This window comes from Dioscorea cayenensis, chromosome 18 (assembly GCF_009730915.1).
Source record: "Dioscorea cayenensis subsp. rotundata cultivar TDr96_F1 chromosome 18, TDr96_F1_v2_PseudoChromosome.rev07_lg8_w22 25.fasta, whole genome shotgun sequence".
Classification (NCBI taxonomy): domain Eukaryota; kingdom Viridiplantae; phylum Streptophyta; class Magnoliopsida; order Dioscoreales; family Dioscoreaceae; genus Dioscorea; species Dioscorea cayenensis.
The window spans coordinates 16,882,493-16,902,163 of record NC_052488.1 but is presented as its reverse complement, the minus strand read 5'-3'; the positions used below and the strand labels follow the sequence as shown (position 1 = coordinate 16,902,163).

Sequence of the window (19,671 nt, the reverse complement as noted above, 5' to 3'; positions counted from 1 at the left end):
TATGGCAAATGGCTATTTATAATAACCAGCATGTGCCTTGATAAGTGTTCATGTTTCAGTAATATGAAGTATTCTTTTCTTACAATGAGCATTGCTTTTCTTAGATTTTATCGCTTATACATCTGTATTTGTGTTACTTTTGTGCATATAAGGTTGTGGAGATGAGTATAGAAGAAAGAAGCCAAAGTAGGTCGTGGAGGCACTTTGTTGATAAAATCTTAGAGTGAACAAACGCGAAGACACAAGTTGTGATCTAAGACACTGGAGTGTGTGCCAACCTCCATTATTATCAAGCTAATACATGATTTGGAGGGCACAAAGGCAGTCATATTTGCGTATTCCAACTTGTGCAAAGCTAGCAAGATCGTTGTCAAATGTGATTGTTATTGAAGAAGCAACACAATCTACCGCATGAATGTGTTCCCATTCATGTGGCCTCAATAAAGAGGGTGGATTTGGGAGTATTTTGGCGAAGTACTATAGCAGTTTATTGTAGTAAAGTACTGTAGCAAATTAGTATAATAGTTACTGTTCACAGGAGTAGAAAACTGAATTTCCAGAAATTCACACGCTTGTGTTCAAGTTCCACACGCCCGTGTGGATGCCCGATTCCAGCCTATTTAATGCCGCGATTTCAGCCGATTTAGGATTCCTCTTTCCATCCTTTCTTCATCTTTTCCCCATCTTTGGAAAGATTTTTGGAGTAGTTCTACGGCCTTCGACACCGCATTTTTTTTGGAATAGAGTTATTAGGGAAGCTTTCATCGGCATTGATTCGGTGAAGTGTGCCCTATGCTTGACGAGGGAACTTTTGAAAAAGATGAGGCTACTCCATAAGACCATCGATACGAACACCAAGGGGGTTTTATTCATGGGTTGCATATCTTTACTTTTGATTTCATTATTGATTGTATTGTGCTATATCGAGAGCTAAACCCCTAGAGGGTACTTGGACTTGTAAACCCTAGGATGTTATTGTTTCATTGACTTTTTATTATGCTTTCTTTAATTGATGTCTTTAATTGAGTTCCAATCTTGAGTGCTTGTTGAATTGATTTTCCCTTAGAGTGACACTAGGGTTGAGAATCCATCTTGGTAACCTTTGTGGATGAGTGACACACCATGAGGGTTAGACAATTCTAGATTGGAGAGGGTTGAGAAGGTGAGTTGAGAGGTAGCAGAATGTACCCTTTCCCCTCCGGTGTGATTTATCCTATCTCCACGTTCCAAGGGTTCTTTACGGTCACAATAGAGTGAAGTGCTAAGAGACAAACTCCGCTGGGGCATAGTTGCACGAGCAACAAAGTGAAGCGTTGAAGTAATCCTTAGTATCTGGGGCTTAATTGTGACTAGAGCTCTTTCGCTTGGACGAAAAGTTTAGAACTATATTAGGGAATAGGGTTTATCACTTGGAGTCCTTAGAGCTTTATGCAACTTTGCACAGTGTGAGGTGTTGAGACTGAGTGATTTCTCTAACTGGCCATAGTGTAGAGTTAGTCACGGTTGACCTTACACTACAAGAAATACAGGAATAGGCAACGGATTTTTCCGTCGCTAAGAACTACATTTCCGTTGCTATAAATATTTAGCAACGGACTTAGCAACGGAATCATTCCGACGGCTATTCCCAAGTTGCTATTCAAATTCCATCGGTATGATAAAATTCCGTCGTTATTTCTTATGTTGTTCCAACGGATAATTCCGTTGCCAAACACAAAAACTCCGTCGTTATTATAATAATAAAATATTCATTCTTTAATGGTTCACAAAAATTCTGTTGCTATATTTCCGTCGCTAGTGTTGCATAACAACGGACTATTCCGTTACAATTATTGTTATAGCTATGGAAAAATTTAGTTTAGCAACAATATTTTTCTTATTTTAGCAAGGGAATATACGTCGCTATTATCTTATTTCTGATGAAATCCGTTGCTATGCACTCATTAACTACGGAATTCATTATATTTCCGTTGCCATTGTTTATGTAGCAACAGAATTTTGGTTGTTATTTTCTTATTAGCAACGGAATTCCCGATGTAGGCCCCCAAACACGCACTCCGATCATTGCACCCACAAACCCCTGAGCACAGTGACAGTGAGGACGAGAAAGAGAGAAGAGCTCTAGAAACCAAGACCGTGGCGCTGCGATTAGGGAGTTGAGTGGGTGGAGCTTCACGATGATGTGCTGGAGGACGCTAATGGTGGCGGAGTTGTAGATTGGCGCGCATTGGAGTTGTAGATCGGCACTGCGATTAGGATTAGGGTTGGGTATTAAACAATAACGAAGAGATTGAAGTTGGATCAAGGTGAAAGGAAATGGAGATAGAAGCAATTACCGAGCGGATGAGGGATGAGAAGCTGAGAGACGGAGAAGGGAAGCAATTACCGAGTGGATCACACACCGAAACCGACGAGAAGAGAAGAGAAGAGAAGAGAAGAGCACGGAAAAGGGATAGGACAACGATGAGGGTTAAAAAGAAGTTAATTTTAAGTTTTTTTTTTTTTAAAAAAAATTCTTTTAAAAAATAAAAAGAAATTTTAATTAAGAAAATAATTTCAAATTGTAATTAAAAATAGAAATTTTAATTAAGAAACTAATTTCAAATTTTAATTAGAAAAAGAAATTTTAATTAAGAAAATAATTTCAGATTTTATTAATTATTGTTTGATTAGAAATTAATTTCACAGAAATTTTAATGCACATCAATTTAATGGCCAACCCAACTTCTTTTAATTTGATTTTTTAATATCCGATCATATAGAAATTCAAAATAAAATATATAATAAATTTGGATTAAAATCTAAGGCTAGGAGTGAGCATTGAAAAGGCAAGATTTAACTGCTTTCATGCCCATTTATAGTTTATCAATTTCAGAAAATCTTGACAAAAATACAATAATTCAATTAATCATCCATAGGACTATTTTTAGATATAAATAACACTCAATATTTTACACATAAAAGTATCACTAATAATATTCTACCAATTTTATATAACCCCTTATAATTATGAACTTTCAATATTTTAAATATGTAATCATGTACAATCAAACAAATATATTAATTAATTAATATTATTTTTTTATAAAAAATAAACAAATTACATCAGGGCATACATTAATATGAAATTAATATTTTTTAATATATTTATATCATCAACTCCACTCGAGATTGAAATATACTATTTATTACTTATTTATTATTAATTTTAAAGTTTATTAAATATTTATTATTTTTAGAAATAGATATATATATATATAATTTTTTTTTTTTTAAAAAAAAGGGATAAACCCAATCAAACCTTTCATACCCTCTCTCTTTGTGACCCTTTATTTATTCTTTTCTTTCCTTGAAATTAATTATTGTTTGAAAAAAATCCAAAAAATTAAGGTTTATTCTTATTTTTATTATTATATAGAAAAACAAACTCAATTTGAGACTTAAGTTTTTTTTTCCTTTTCTTTTATATATATATATATATATATAAATTGGATAATCACACATTATTAAAAAGTGAAAATGTATTAATGAATAATATATAAATTATAAATATTAATAAATAATATACATATATATATAAGTTTGGAATAGGAACGGATTTATTCCGTAGCTATTAATCTAAATTCCGTAGCAATATTTTAAAATTCCGTCGGTAATGTAATAAAAACAAGTTGAACTTCTGAAGCTTTATTCCGTCGGTAATCTAATGATGATTCTGTTCCCAATACTTACAAATAGCGACGGAATGAATCCGTAGCAATTTATTAGCAACGGAAATAGGCGGGAAAATTAGGGCGCGTAAGCTCTAGCAACGGAATAGCAACGGACTTATTTTGTTGCTATGTTTCCGTTGCTATTAATCACACTTCCGTTGCTATATTATACAATTCCGTTGGTAATGTAATAAAAACAAGTTGAACTGCTAAAGTTTTATTTCGTCGGTAATCCGACGCTAATTCCGTCGCTAATGTTTACAAATAGCAACGAAACAAATCCGTAGCAATATTTCCGTTGGCTATTCCTGTATTTTTGTAGTGTTAGGTTTGAGACCGTGTATTTTAGGATTTCCACGACTCATGAAGCATCAGTTAGGAGATATAATGATTGGTCTTGTACTTTAAATAATTGTCCAAGGGTGAGCAATGTCCGGGTGCCCACTTACTGTCGATTGCTCTCATATCTTTTATTTGTGCCTCCTCCCTTTTTTCTTATTTCTATTTGCATTAATTTTTTTCATTTCACTATCGATTCATCTTCGTTTTAGTTAAATAACAATCTTTGTATTTCTAATCACTATTCTCTATGGATACGACTACCCACTCACCGAGGTATTATTACTTCGACAAACCCATGCACTTGAGGTCAACACGCAAAAGGGGTGTTGTCATGCCTATCACGTGTCTTGACCCGCCCTGGTGGGCTATAGATTCCTCTACCCACTCAGGTGGAATTTTGACCCGGTCGGGTGAACAGTATTTTTGCTACAGTGTTCTTAAAAAACAAGGCTCCAACATTCTTCTCTTGAGGCCACATGGATGGGCACCAGTCTATGTGGTAGGCTATGAGGCTTCTCATCGTCTAATCATTATTGTGAAGGTTCTTGAAGTCTTCACATAAGTAAAGACATGGATATGTGGCTGCCTTTGTGCCATTCCAGCTCACAATTTAACTTGAATTCTCCTTGGAAGTTGGCACACACCCCATGTATATGAGCTCCACTTGTGTCTTGATCCTTATATTGCACAAAAGCTCCCAAAATATGACTTCATAACCTATCTTTGCTTTCTTTTCTTCTCTCAAGGCCTTCACAACCCTATTTGCACAAAAGAACACCAAATACAATTTATAAGACATAAAACATGATAAAAGTGATGCTCAATGCATGTAAAATATACAAAGAAATATGTTCAGTCAAGCACTTATCATCTGTGAATTCCCTATCTTTGATTAGATCAGAGGTCATTAACTCATCTTCAATTCTTGTGAGCCGAGTGTTTTGCTTGAGGACAATAAAGGTATAAGTGTGGGGGATTTGATGAGTACATTTTATATAGAATTTTTATATACCTTTTTGAATGAATTAGTTATCTTTTTAGTATGTTTTTTTTATAAACCAATGCTACTTAAGGTAATTTTGTTAAATGCTGGAGATAATCAGGCTTTGGATAAAAAAAAAATGAATAGTTGAATTAGGGTGCAAATTGGTGTTGGAATGCAATTTTAAGGACAAGCACAATCAGGAAGAATGCCCGTGCTTTAGACCATGCTATTTTCATGACTAAGAGAATTCCAATCTAGTGGACTAAGCACAACTGTGCTCAGAAGCATAGTTGATAAACGCATAAATGTGTGCATTTTATACGTATATATTTTTACTATTCATGTATTGATTGATGAATCATTGTTATTTTTATGGTTTAATGGGTTTTATTCATGTTACAAGCTTCAAAGAAGCCCAGGTGAGCTCGACGGTGCAATTGAGGATGAAATCAACACTAAAAATGATATTTTAAAGCCCGGTACAGTAGCATGCATTGTAGCGCGAAGGAGTAAAGAAACGGAAAAGTCTCGGGTTTTGTTGATAGGAAATCTGACGGCCATGAAGACACCAACAAACTGGTTGAAGAATGTGCAGTTACTGTAGTAGCTACAATAGAATTTTACTGTAGCACTTTATGGAAATTTCGGCATAAATCCCGAGGCTCTTACAGGCTTCTTCACGCCTGTGAACAAGACCGTGAAGCCAGCCCAAGAAAGGTTTTAAAAGAGGTTTTTAGGAATTTCCTTGGGCTATTCATCATGTCCTACCTTTAAGCTCTCAACTCCACCTCTAGATCCGGGGTAAAGGAAGCTAAAAGAAGACATATTTGCAATGGAAATCGAAAGGAGAAGTAAGACTTGGCAAGATCTCTGCTCATCTCCTTGTGTAGAGGCTTATAGAGGATAAGGAAGCCACCTCTTTGGTGGAATTATTGGAAACTTTCCATATCTTGTTACTTCGCATTCACCACTTGAGGGAGTTTTATGTTACTTTGTTTGGTTGTTTTTATATTTTGGAGCATGTATTTTGTTAGCATGAACTACTAAACCCCAAGGTTACCGAATGGCAGTGAAACTTGAGGAATTTGCTTGTTGAACGTTTAGTTTACTTTGAATGCATGTAATTAGATTCTGTGATTCAAACTTTGTGTTCTTTGATGTGCTAGATTGCATGAAAACTCTATTGTTTGACTCCTAGGTTGTACTTGGATGCATGGGATGCGCCCTTATATTAGACTCACTTAGCTTGAAAGAGATCCATGTACGAATACACCGAGGGATTTAGTTATTTTTTACCCCTCCAACCATTAAGGATGAACCTAGATGTGTACTTGACACTAATTAGAGAATTCCCGACCTCCAGTGCAATCATAGGAGGATTTGTGGTGCGTGTGCAATCCCACAAGTATACGAGTCGTCAAGTAATATCTCTCGAGCGAGCATGAGAGGGTCATATTCCCAGGTCCCGAGAAGCTACTCTTACTTCCTCTTTATGTGTTGTTTAACCTACAACTTCGAGTGGTGCAATGAGATTACAAAGTAACAAATAAACTCTACTAAAATATCTACGGCGAAGGCAAATTACGGGTGATAATCAAGGAGTGAAAGTGGTCACGGATGAGGATCACCTTGGGGCTACTAAAATGCGAAGGATGCTACAATTATCATGCAAATTGTAGTTTGGACCGAGAAAATCCTAAGTTAGGTCAACCTGATGGTCATGGTGATTAACCCCTAATGCGGTACGAGTATTGATACGAAATCTTCCAGCTAATTCCTCCTACGATTGCAATGAGGGTAATGGATTTCTCAGTTTTGGGTCAAAACACAAGCTAGGAACAACCATAGAGTTGGAGGGTACAAAATACCAGGTGGTTACAGCATATTCATACATGCATCCCTTCCAAGGGTGGTGTGTCTAATACAAAGGCGACAGTCATGCAACTTCGCATAACCTACAAATTGATACACAGAGTTCTCATCCATACCAATACCATAAAGTACATGAAGTATGGTTCACAAACACACCAAATGAAATAAAACAAGTCATAGCACCTAATCTGCACAAATTCACCACCAAGGTTCACCTACATCCGTTGACCTTGGGGGTTTAGTTGTCCATACTAGTAAAATACATAATCAAGTCCATGAAAACAACTAAATAAAGCATGACAAACTCCCCCAAGGGTCAGAGAGCGAATGACGCTTGGAATCCCTTGTAGAAAAGCTTCCAAAGACGCCACTCAAGGGGTGGCTTCCCTTGTGTCTTCAATCTCCTCTAAACGTGGTTCTAGGAGTGGATCTTGCCAAATCTCGCTCTCCCCATCGATTTCCACCTTGGAGATGCTCTTTCTTGCCCTCTTCTAGCTCGGATCAAGGAAGGTGGTGATGAGCCCTAAGCATAGACGTATTCTCTTCTCAAATGATGCCCTAAAAGTCCCTTAAAAGAAAACCAACTCTGGGTGTCTTGCGGTCTAGTTCACGGTCAGCAAACGGGCCGTGAAGATCCTTAGAATTCAACAAAATTCTAGTAAGTTGCTACAGTGATTGCTACAGTACCACTGCTATAGTAAATTGCTAAATTATTGCTTCTTCAGTCGCCTTGTGATTGTCTTCATCGTCGTAAGGTTGCCCGTGAGGAACTCCAAACTTAGTGTTTTTCTTTAATTCTTCATGCTGCAGGCTGCTATACTGTTGCTACAGTAACATGCTCTGAAACGCCGTTTTTGGTGTCTATTTCTTCTTGAATCGCGTTGTCAAGCTCACTTAGGCTTCTTTTATGCTTGTAACATGAAATAAACCAATTAAACCATTAAAAGGCATCGATTCATCGATAAACATACAAATAGTGCACGACAAATACGTATAAAATACATACATTTAGGCGTTTATCAATTTGATGAGAACAAATTTTGAACCAATACTAGTATGGGATTAGGGGTAATCACCGAGGGTTTCGGGATTACTTACTTTAGGAACCACTGCCTTGTAAACTTAGCATTCTTCGAGCATTAGTAGCTCCGTGGGGATCAGTATCCATGCCCATCTTTTTTCCTAGATTCCTACTCTTTCATCCCGATATGTTTGCATTCTTCTCAGGTAGCTTTTATTTACTTTCATTAGTTTAGAACACTTGCACTCCGTTTTGTAGGATAAACAACAAGTAAAGGGGAAGTAAGGGTAGCTCCTTGACCCCATGGAATACCCCTATATCCCGCACAGGGTATTACTTGATGACCCAAGCACTTGTGACTGTTCACATCAACAGTCAACATGCACGGGTGTGTGTAAGCCTGTATACTTCACTAGGATCTGCACAAACCAGAGAGCACAGTTTCACTGCCCCTAGGAACAGTGTGCCAAGGAAGTACAGTCGGCAAGCACGGACGTGCTTGTTGAGCCCATGCACTTTTCTAGGACTTTTATAAAGTAGAGAGCATGGTTCAACTACTCCTTGCAACAGCGTGCTCTCGAAGCACGACCAATAAGCACGGGCCTGCTCAAGCTTGTGCACTTTTCAGAAATCATGCCGAGACTATCTTCAAGACACTTAGAGGAAAGCATGGCCATGAGCACGGCCGTGCTCACATCGGGAAATGTATTTTTAATCCATAAAGTTAGATTTTGGGAAAGTCTTCTCTCTTTTTTTAGGAGGAGCGGATTAGAGCAGAGCTCACCATCATTCAGGATGGGATCTGGTGGAGATATTACCATGGGATTGTAGGAATGCTGGCGAGATCATCATAGAGCACTCTCTGACAATGATTGTTAAGTAAGAAAGGAGTCCTTTGGATAACATCTCTTTCTCTTATTGCTTGTCTTTGATGCATTGTAGAACCATGAGGGGCTACCCGTCATCGGTGCCCTGCATTATGAACCTTGACCTTTGATGTATTGAACTCACTTGCTTTGATTATTGAGTTTCCTTATGATCTTCCTTTTGTTTATATTATTTGTTCATCTTTGTATTGATTGGCTTGATCTTTGTATGTTGCAAAACTCAATGTGTGGATAGTCATTATCTGCATGGGCATTGATATGGCATGCATTGTCCTCCGTAGTTACAAATGCAGTCAAGAAGCAAGTTAACCTTTGTTACATATCTCTTGTCTATAGGATCATTTGTTGTTCTATCTAGGTAGCCAACATTAGGAAAGGGGTTGAGTCTACTTCGAGCCTTGAGTGAGGACGTACGTTATCAAACCCTCTATAGGTGATCGCCATGGTCCAAGGAGATGTACATGTAATAGTTTCCTAGTCAATACATCCATCAAGGGGATTAGTCTGAGAAACTGTCCTTCCACTAATATCTTTTCCACCTAACCTTGTCTCTCTTTCTTTCTCTTTTTGCATTTCTTTATTTTTTCTACATTAGTTTTCAACCATTCTCTTGAATTGGCTAGATATTAGAAAATGAACAAGTATCGAGAGGTATTGACACACCCTTTGCGTATGTCCGCAAATGCAAGGGCCGTTCAAGTAATAAAGTGCACCCATTGTTTAGGGTAGTTAAATCCACAGGGAATGGATGTATTAGTAATAGCTAATTTTTAGTTATCCAGTCAATTGATCAAGAATATGATAAAATTAACTAAATCACGGAAAGATGAATGTCACAAGCAAGTAAGCAAGAGTAAAAATAAAGGGAAGTCTCAATCAATGAAAATGAGGCATTCGGGCGATGCTCCCCCTAGGATTCAACATTAATCACAAGATTCGCCAAGTGTTCCTAAACCGATCTAATTACGTTGTGGAAATCCAAAGATAATCGGTCCCTACCTCCAAAACACCGATACTAGTCCCCTACGTGGTCCCAGTGGAGAAATCTCTCAGTCTCAACACCTCACACGGCATGTGGTTACTTAGAGCTTACAGAATACATAGATAGAATAGACTAATTACACGGTAAAGGAGACACTCCACTATCTCTTGACTCACCTTCTCAACCCTCTTTAATCTTGAGGTTCTAAGCCTAATGGAGACCTCACTCTTACCAAGGTGAACGAATCATGCAACCTAAATCAATCAACATACCAATCAAGCAAGAAAGCAATAAGAAAACAAGATTGAAACTCAATTAAACTCAAATTAAAAGATAACACAAGGCAAATGATACAAGATTAAAATCCTAAGGTTCACATGCCCAAATACCCACAAGTGTTTAGCTCTTCATGTAGAAAATTACAAAACAAATAATAGAAGAGTACAAACCTGTAAATGCCATGGAAATAAACCCCAATGAATTCATGATGATGGCCTTGATGGGTAGTTTCAACATCTTCATGGATTCCTCTCCTAAGCTAAGGTTGCCGATGGATTCCTAGATGTTATGACGAAGGAGAAATAGATAAAAATTGGTTAAGAAACATCCCCAAAGCTACAAAGACTTCCTCTCTAGACCCTAGGCGCCTTGCCTATTAAAAGCTAACAAAAAGTCTCCAAAGAATAGGGAAAAATAGCCTTTTAAAATCAATAACCCATGCCTGTCACATTCCTCCACAAGCCGGCATGGGCCGCCACATGCCCGGGTGAAATTCTCCTTCTCTTAAGGCCACACAGATGAGCACATGCCCGTGTGGTAGGTCATGAGGCTTCTTGTCAAATAAGTATCAGTGAGAAGGCTCTTGAAGTCTTCACACAAGTCGGGACATGGGAATTTGGCTATCTTTGTGCCCTTCCAATTCATAATCTAACTTAAATTCTTTGGGAAGTTGGCACACAGCCCTATATGTAAGAACTCCGCTTATATCTTGATCCTTGTGTTGCACAAAAAACTCCTAAATTGTGCCTTCAGGGCCTATCTTTGCTTTCTTTTCTCTCTAAAAGCCTTCACAACCCTATTTTCACAAAGGAACACCAAATACAATTTATGAGATAGAAAATATGATAAAAAATGATGCTCCATACATCTAAAACATATAAGAAAATATGTTTACTCAAACACTTATCAGCTATTCTAGTCCCTGTGGATTCGACTACCTGATCCTTTTGGATACACTTTACTACTTGTACGACCTGTGCACTTGTGGTTACGCAAGGGGCATATCAAGGAGTGTCAAAGGCCATTGATGTGTGCTTTCCCGCAAGTGTACGGGATCGCCAAATAATAACTCATGCGAAGACAAGAGGATTGTATTCCATGGGGTTAAGGATCTAATATTACTCTTTCATTGCCTACTATCTAGCCCAACATCTTAAGTGAGAAGATTTACTCTACTAGAAGCAAGAAAATAAAAAAGAGATTTCCACACAAATTGAATATTTAAGCAAAGGATTACAAGAACAACAATTAAATGCAAAGGCCTATGGATGTGGATCCCTTTGAGGGGTCATCATGGTAAGGATGAAGAACAAAAGATATATGGGTGATTTGGACCGAGGGATTTCTAGATTAGATTAACCCCAATTTCTCGGCAATTGAACCCTAATCCTATACGAATGTTGATCGAAATCTCTTCCAAATCAACAACCCTACGATTGCATTAAGAACAAGGAAATCCCAAAATAAGGGTACACTCAACCTTAGTTTACCCTTAAAGATTGGAGGGCTATTGACATCCAATCGCTCGGCATGTCGATACAAGCAACCCTTTTTAATCCATTCAAGATTTAATACACGTGAGTAAGTCACATCGACGTGTACAACTCATAAAAGAATAACATATATCTCCATAAGTAATTCTTAGCATGAAACACAGTGGATTAAATCACAAATCAACCCAAGTAATATAATTAATTATCAATTATCCAAAATACATCATGACCCCCCAAGGTTCACTGACATCCAGTGGCCTATGGGGTCTAGTGTGCCATCAAACAAATGCAAACAAGAATGTAAATCAAAACACAATAGAAGTTCATAGATGACACTCCTTAGGTGAAATGATGAAGAATGAGGTGGAGATCAGGCTGAATGATGCTTCCCCTAGCCGAAAGCCGCTTCCCGATCCTAAGATTCCTTCTTTCCTTGGTGGTGGATACCCCCTTTGAGTGATGATGCCTTGAAGCACCTAGAGCCTTTGAACTTCGCCTTCCAATATTTCTTCATTTCTTGATTCTTCTTCCCTTCCAAATGGTGGCAAAATGCTCCCTTTTTCAGCCCTAGATAGTTGCTTTTATACCCCCGGGTCATACGGGCCATATGGGGATTGTATGGAGACCGTACGAAGTTCAAAACATTGAGAATTCGCAGCATACCATGGTCCATACGGGCTGTATGCGGATCGTATGGAGGCCATATAACTTTGGTCAAACTCTTTGCCTCGAGAAATCTCTAGGTGCTACAATAGCTGCTCTGGTGGAATTCCTACAGTAATCCTGCTATAGGCTGGTTATCTCCTTTTTCACGTTAATCGTGTCTTTGTGTTCTCCGTGGCTTCTCTGTGCCCTGCAAAGCAAATAATACATGATTAAGCATAAAACAGGCACCAAATCTTACAAAAATACATGCTAAGTATATAAAATATGTATAATATAAAGTATAAATTTACACATATATCAGCCATCAACTAAGGGGAGATTAAAGCTTCCATCGAGATCCAGAAGAAGGTGTTTGATGAATCAACCTTCTCCATCATCGGATCCCATTGCAACCATTGAAAGGAGCTTGAGGAAGTTTTCATTATGATTTTCTTCTTGTCTTTAATCTTGGATTTGTATTTTGTTATTACTGGAAATGAAAGGCTAAACCGTTAGTGCCTCATGGCATAAATCTCAAGACTTATTTTATTTGATTTTCTTGTTTTTATATATTGATTATGAGTATTTTGTAAATTTTCTATGTTGCTTCATTCTTTCAATTTACATTATGAGAAAACCTTAATTACATATCAGATTGGCATGATGACGATTGAGAAATCCATCATATCAGCTGATGCATAGAAGATAAGGGTTGAGTGCATGCTTAGAGCTAGGGTGTCTGGTGTTGAGGTCCTCGAAGGTTGAGTGCACGCCTAGAGGTAGGGTGTATAATGTAAACCTCCTTGGAGGTTGAATGCGCTCCTAGAATTAGGGTATATAGTATTGAATTCTCTGGATTTGTAATCCCAATAGAGTGATTCACAAAGGATCATGCAATCATAGGGTAATGCATCATTACCATATGAAATTAGGATTGATTGCTTGAACAAAAGGGATCAAAATCTCCAAGGGTCCAAGAGTGCTCTCTCAATAGCCAATATAGGAAGTCTTTGCAAGTGTTTTGAAAGGAGTGAGCTTTGGGCATTGCTTCATCCCTTGATTTTACCCCAAGTTGTCATTGTTCTCCACCTTGGTTTTAGATTTTCGTTATTACGGTTAGCAACATTAATCTCTTTTCATAGGTTAGATAATAGAAGGTGTAGAAGTATCAGTGGAGTTGGTCCCTATGGATTCAACTATCCGATCTTCAGGTATATTATATTACTTTTTACGATCCATGCACTTACGGAGTATATACAAAGGGTGTATCAACATTCCATATCAACACTTTTTCTAGTGGGGCTAATGTCGCTACACTATGAACCTTTGGGTTCCTTTTATAAAATTTAATTTTCTTCTTTTCTAGTTCATTTTTCTAGGGATCAATAAAAAGAAGACTCTTCTTTTACACATGTTAGGGTTTCGGAGGGCATGGAGAGGAACTAAGTGGTATATCCATTATTAGACACCTAATTGAAGACAAATAGAATACTTAATATGAGTGATATTTTATAAAACAAATTAGAGTTAGCCATTGTTAAATAAATCCAATATAGGATATCTATATAATCATGTAGTTCAGAATAATATTCAGCTGAGAAAATAACTTTTATCAAAGTCATATTTTATCTTTTATATAAAAATTCAAGCAAAACTCAAGCTTTTCACTTTTTCACCGCGGAATTAGTAGATTGAAATTAAGTTTGCATTTATATCAATAATTATATATTGTGGAAATTCTTAGACATGAATTATTAAAATTTATATTTAAAGTTTTACAAAAGAAAATAGCTGTAAATATAGAAAGTTCAATAGCAGCTCAACATTTATTATTTCACGGTAGCCTAAAATGTTGAAGAAATTTACTCCCTAACTCTTTACTTTGAAATGTCCTTATGAACTCTGAAATCTTGATATAACGGTACTGAGCTAGCTTTTCAATTGATATTAGCTCTGGCAAAGGACCATATAGATCTAACTCTCCTTTCTTTCCACGGTTGAAAAAGATAGCAATCGATATTCTTGGTTCTTCATTAGAGTTAGCTATCACCCGATGTTGCACACTCTCATATTCACCATTGGAAATTATCTGATAATGAAGAACAATAAGAAAAAAAAATAAACATGTTTTCATGTAGTATGTACCTTTCAAAGCATATCAATGGATTAATATTGAGGAAAGAAAATATGATATAACATATCAGAAATTTGAAAAAAAGGAATAGTTTGAAGCCATCATATTAAAAAGATGAAATCAAAGTCATCATCTTATGATCTAACATGAAACACAGTCCTTCGATGAACAAAGACAGTAATAAAAACTAGATTAAGATGTAAGAATGGCTATCTTCTTCATGTTGAACATGTCGAGAGAAATAAAATACCGTATTAAATTGACATGTATAACGGATGGAAAAATCTAAAACATCAAAAAACAATTAAAAAAGAAACATTCTTATTCTTTAATCCACTTGTGTAGCATCCTTGCCTCTTTTAATTTAGCCTGTGCTGTTGAGACCTATCATTGGAACTTCGTTTCTGTCAAACAAAACTATTATATTATTTTTTTTAAAAAAAAAACCTATAACTATTATATAAGACATCGCTTTGGGAATGGCTTAATTAAAAGCTTAGTTAGGCATAAATTTTTTATCCTGTTAAAGCACTGAAGCGACTTGCCCTCAATTAAATGATGTGGAACTAAACCAGGCTTGTAACATTGTTCCCCTAATCAGATTCGACGTCCTCATCAGATCAAGCATGCTTAACTCAATGACACTTCACTCAAGGCACTTTATTTAGAGTTTGTCCCTCGTCAGCCTTTCACCCAGCTTTACATCACTTGCTCTTAACGAAAGCACTAATGATGCACACGTGGAGGACCCACAACCCTAAAAAACTGGTTTGATAAGGTAGGATTATCTCTCACATATATGCCCATGGACTCCCCCTCAATTAGACGATGTTGAATTAAACCAAACTTGCAATATGTTCCATGTTTATTCTCACCAAATGCTTTGGAGATGCGATGGAACAAACCACTAAATTGCTATTTAAGATATACAACTTTATTAATTATCAATACTCAAATGAATAAGCTCTGGAGATGAGGACAGAAAAATTCCACCAGTCCGGGTTGAGTGGGAGAATTTAGTGTGAGAAGTCTATTTTGGAATATCAGGATCAATCAATACTTGAGAAGAAGATAATGCAATGACTAAAGACTATAATAATTATTACACGTGCATTAATAGGGACGGTGCCAGGATTATTTTTCAAAAACTAAACAAGTCACTATAAATTATAATGGCACTAGTAAAAAAATTGAAAAGATCTAAACAATAATTAAAAAAAGCCAAATAATAAAATTGTTATTAAATATTGTTTTTAAATATATGTATATATATATATATTTCATTATATATACTAATTTATAAAAAATAAAGGAATTTATAAAAAAAAACTTCCTCCAAAAGTATAATTTGTTAAAATTATATATAAATTTATAAAAACCACTTGGAGATTTATAAATATATATTTATTTATAATAAAAAACTCGAAAGAATTTTTAAAAACTATATATATTAAATATAGATAATCTAAATGAGATTTGTTAAAAATCGAGGGGGACCATGGCCCAGCCTTGTATTTGTTTCGTTGATTTAAGGAAGTCAAGTCCACGCTAAAAGACAAGATTGTACATAGCATAAAATTTGTATACAAGTATGAATGCAGAACAATTACTAATGAAGTCACAAACACTGACAAAAAAACAGCATGTGCATTTCTTTATTTGGAAAAGCATTTAAACTCTTGATTATTATTTTTTTATTTTCTTTTAATATATTATTATGACCATCTCCACAATAATATATTTGTAACTACTGTTTTTCCCCTTACAAATAAAGAAAATTTGAACATTCAACTCCTTCACACAATAATAATCATAGTTGTGGTTGATGTCCATATTAAAAAAAATTATATTATTGTTATACAGGTTAATGATTTCATCAAAACATCCTTATTAAGTTCATGTTGCGTCAAAAAAATTCTATTGTATAATAAGGCCGAACCTATCAAACCAAATAATAATAATAATATATTATTATTCAAAGAACCATATGATATTGAATCAATAACTCTACCCGTATAAGGATAAACCACATTTAGAGATAAAATTGAAGCAGCATGTATTAATCTCGCAAAGTGAGTTTAGATAGAAACCTTCTCAACCAGAGTTAGTTCAGGGGAAAGATTCTGAGCAACTACTCGCATGAGGATATCTTTCGAACTGCAGATAAGTTTGAGAAATCAGCAATACCAAGTAGACTCACAAAACAATAATAACAGTATATAAAATCAAAGCACAAAAGACATAAAAGCACCAATAACATCAAGAGCTTACGTGAGTATCTCTTGAGGCTTGTTTGCCGTCACAACAACCACATAATTGACCCGATATTCTCGCATCTTTTTAGCGGCAACATATACAGGGTCTGAAGGTGATACTATTAAAACTCTGTAAAGAAATATAATTGAAAATTTGGAGATTTCCCACCAAAAAATGACACAAGAAATATAAAAACAGATGTTTTCAGAAACAGCAACATCCATACTATGTGCTTTCTGTCAGGATAGTTGACAATGAAGGTTTAAACATCCGGTTCTCGAAGAGTTTCTATGAATGCATATGGAGCTGTAATAAAAAATTGATGAGTTATAAAATGTAAATAAAGCACAGATTGGTAGCATCAAACATTCTACATGTGAAAATGTAACTAATTTAGATTAAAAAAAAAAACTTTCATTGTCTAAGTTTATACCCATCTGTTAAGTGATCAGAAAATATATCTAAAGCTAGTTAGAATACAGGACTTTGTGGTTTTTAATCATTAATCTAAAATCAACTTTCTTGTAGATCATAATTTTGTAATTCAGTAAACATGAAGCCCATGTTCTCATATTAAAGTGCTTGCTGCAATCTCTTCTATGGAAATGAATACGCGGCTTATGTACCAGTATGAGAGAAGCAAACTGAAATTCACAAGAAACTTGTCTGAAAACTTTTAGTTTCTCAATTTTCTGCCATTCAAACTTCAAAGAATAACTCCTACCTTTATCACTACAAATTTTAATAAATCCATTCAAAAAGGTGAGAATATGCCCACCTAATGAAGTGGGGAATAAAAAGAAAAATTCCACCTTAAAAACCTCAAGATTATATCCGAGAAAAAAAGGAACTAAAAATATGGCCATAACATAATCCAAAAGACGATTCCATGGGTGACAAAAATAAAAATCTCACATGTTGTGAAAAGGCATTAGACTTGAAACTGCACTACCTTCATCACACAGATACATTTCAAGAGAAAAAGTAGATATTATTACTCAATTCTTGGTAGTTGCATATAATACCAAAGAAATTCGCACTATTCTCTATTTAGTTGCATGTTATAAGACATGAAAGAGTTAGCATAACAAGAGATAGCAGAATATACTCCATAAACAGCACTAACACACACCATCAAAGAAAACTCTAATCCATGCAAAAGTTTATAGGAAATGAACCTGAAAAATTGTTTCCCCACTGACGTTCAACACCTTCAACAGCTGCCGCAATAGCACTGCACTGCTCTGCGGCCTTCTCCATTCTTGCTATAGCATCGTAAAGGCATTTTGTGATATCTAACATGGCGATAACTTCACCATTATCAACAACAGGAAGATGCCTAAACTTTCCTGTCATAGATCAAGTGAAATATCACAAGACAGAAAACAAAAAAAAAGTTCGAACAAGTGGGTCAAGTATAACTGCAAATTACTATAGAACATACAAATCCCATTAAATACGAAACCAAAGCAAACAGTACTTAACTCTGTAGCACCGCAAAAAGGATATAGCTTTGTACTAAAGCAAGTAAATAAGAGAGTGCACCTTGTACCATCTTCTGCAATGCTTCAATAGCCAAAGTATTCGCCATCACAAACACTGGGTTCCTCATCATGATCTTCGAAACAATAGTCTGCTCCGTCCTCAAACCTTCAGCTATCACCCTCACAGCAATATCCTATCCAATAAGAAAAAAAGCCACAATCAAAAACTAAAAACACCCAAAATCCAGCACCCCAAGATAAAACGAATCGAGATACAAACTTTATCAGTGACAATGCCCGAGAGAAGCCCATTCGCATCGGTCAATAGAACGACGATCGACCCTGTCAGCGCGACCATCCTCCCGCAAGCATCGACATCGTCGTCGCCTCGGGAATCATCAGCGCTTTCGAAAGCCTAAGCTTCCTCACCGTTCTCTCCCCACTACCCCCCATATTCCAACACAATTACACATCAATTAATCAAAACCAGAGAGATAAAAGAACAAAAAGGACCAATGAATAAGGAATAAGGAAAGAATCTTACTGGGCTTGGTTAGGGGACGAAGGCTTGACAGCAACGGCGCCGTTCTCCGACGAAGCCAGAGGCTTCTTCGACAAAGCGGAGGGCACAACATGGCGCGAGCGGCGGGAAGGGGGAACAACGTGGGTATTCATCGATGGAAGAAACAATGAAACCCTAGAGAAGAGGTAATCGCCGGAACCCTAGATTGGGCGGTGGCTATGACGAGGCAGAGAAGTGAGAACCGAGCGTATCTTCTTTGGATTTTTAACGAATTCGGGTTTTTTTGTTGCGGTTTTAGATCCGAACCCGGTTGTTTAGCCGATCCGATAAGGGTGGAATGCTCTCCATTCTATAAATAGTTTTTAAATTATTTTCGGTTAAATTCATATATATATATCCGGTTTAATTTTTTTACATATTAAAATTTTTATTCTACATGGTATTTGGTTTTATTGAAAATATACACTAGACGAATTTTGAGATATATAGAGATAAAAATAAAAATGTTATTTTAAACAAATCTCTTAAAATTATGTAAAATATTAATTAAATAATAATTAACCTTTAATCTATACATACTATTAAAGTATATGTATAATCTACTCCGAGAGCATTTCAAGGAACAATTTAATTTTTTTTAATAATATTTAAATTTTTATTTATATTACTTATAATATTAATAATTGAAAAACATTAATTACACCTAATTATTTATATAATAAATGTCCATGAGACTTTTGAAATCCAAGGTATAAAATAGTTTATGAGTTATTTAATTATATTATTTTATATATGATATTGATTCAAAACTCCTCACAAAATTTTAAAATCACCGATGCAAAGCCGGGGAAATACCTAGTTACATTAAATGCAGTAGGAAGGGTTTCATTTGTAGAGTCTCCATTGTGAAATCCGAATAGTTGATGGATAAAAAAATAAAATAAAATAATTTAAAAAAATACAAAATAAGATTTTGACAATTTTTTTTATAAAAACAACAAACACTATATATATGAAGAGTATGAACATGGGCTGGGAATTAATCATGTGCACCC

At 35.9% G+C, this 19,671-nt stretch overlaps 1 pseudogene; it reads right to left on the bottom strand.

Moving 5' to 3' along the window:
- Positions 1-12,383: 12,383 nt before the first annotated feature.
- LOC120282842 lies at positions 12,384-18,768 on the bottom strand (annotated as a pseudogene).
- Positions 18,769-19,671: the final 903 nt, after the last annotated feature.